Raw genomic sequence first — 1,669 nt, forward strand, 5'->3', positions numbered from 1 at the left:
GCTGCGCGCTCCGGCCGGGGGGCGCCTCCGCCTCACATCGGGGCTCCGCAGCCCGCAGAGCCCGCGCCCGCCGTGCCCTGCTCGCCGCCGCCGCCGCCGCCCTCTCCCGCTGGCCCCGGCCCGGCCCCGGCTGCAGGCAGCGAGCGCACGCCCAGCCCGCCGCCTCCGACTGCGGGACTCTTCGCTTGCGCGGAAGGCCACTCCGCGCCGCCGCGCCACCCGCCCTCCCCCTCGCTCCCCGCCCTGAGCCGGCGGCGGCGGAGGGATCCGCAGCTTGATTTATCATCAAAGTTTTGCCCAGGCTGAGATTTTTAAAGCGGTACTCGCTACTGGCCTCCCGCGCGGGAGCGGGGGTGGGGCAAGGCCGGGGGTGGAAGGCCACCTGGGGACCTGACCCCCCGCTGGGCGGAACACTAGGGTGTTGGGAGCCGAAATCTAATCGTTGAGAATAAGGGGCAAAGCATCCCACCTGCCACCAGATCCGCACGCTGGAGGGGCCGCTCAACTTTGCCAGCTGGGTAGTACCGGGGCCAGCGCCAGGCGGGGTGCAGGGCAGGTGGATGGGGGTGGGGGGCGTACCGGGGCTGAGACATAGGTGAGCTGGTTTAAGCTCTGGCAGCCCTGGAGGGTCCCCGTGTCTCTCCTGCCTGTACCACGTAGTCTCTCCTGTCTCTACCTCGAGTTCTTCGTCTGAGAAATGGGGACATACGCCACCACCAGAAGCAGTGTGGGAGGGGGAGTCTTTGGAGTTAGGTGGGTAAAGTGGGGAACACCGTGGCTCCCACACAATGTGTTATCATTGTGGTTCTCGGTCTCTGGAACTCAGCAGTTAATGGGGCTTCTAGCTTAGAGGTGTTGGGGTTCTACGCCCCCTTCTGGACTGTAAGGCTCTCCCTAGACGGAAGGTCTAGATGGGATGGAGTGTGTGTGTGTGTGTCTGTGTGTGTGTGTGTGTGTGTGTGTGTAAACCAAGAGCTGCAGTCCAATTCTGTTTCTTTCCCTGAGATTTTTGTGACAGGAAACGAGGGTTAGGGTCATTTTAAAGAGAAGTCCATTTCATCAGACTGCCTTCTCTGTGGTCCTGCGAAGATCTGGAGCAAGTTCTCTGACCCTGGCAGGATTTTCCCTGCCCTCATTTCTCCTCCGCCTTCGCCGGGAGGCATGGTTTCAGCACCGAGGACAGCACCTTTCCCCGTTTAATCCTTTAAGTTCCGCGGACAGCGCCTCGGGGGGCGCTTAGATGCGAGGGTTCAGCACCGTGGACAGATCTCCCGCTCCCCACGCAGCACCGCAGGGATCCAGCCGCTAGCACCGCGCAGTGTTTAAAGTTTGAGAGACCGAAGGAGCGGAGTGACACACCGTGATCGCTGCCTTTATTCTGTCTTCCGGTGCCTCTTTCAGATATTATGGTGGATAGCGTACTATTGTCACCAGGATCAATTCAGTTTTCCTCCCTGCCGGGTGTTGTACTTTCGAAGCACAGTTTCAGCACCACGGACAGGCTCCCTTCGGGATCCGCAGAGGCTAAAACAGGACTCTAACCAATTCCTATCCACGACCTTTCCAGAACACTACGGGGCCAGAACCGGGGCTCAGACTGAGCGTTTTCTTCTTAAAACGTAGATTGGAAATAGATATGAAGAGAGGCAGACGACAGAGATACAGAGAC

The sequence above is a fragment of the Micromys minutus genome, assembly GCF_963924665.1.
Source record: "Micromys minutus genome assembly, chromosome: 11".
Classification (NCBI taxonomy): Eukaryota; Metazoa; Chordata; class Mammalia; order Rodentia; family Muridae; genus Micromys; species Micromys minutus.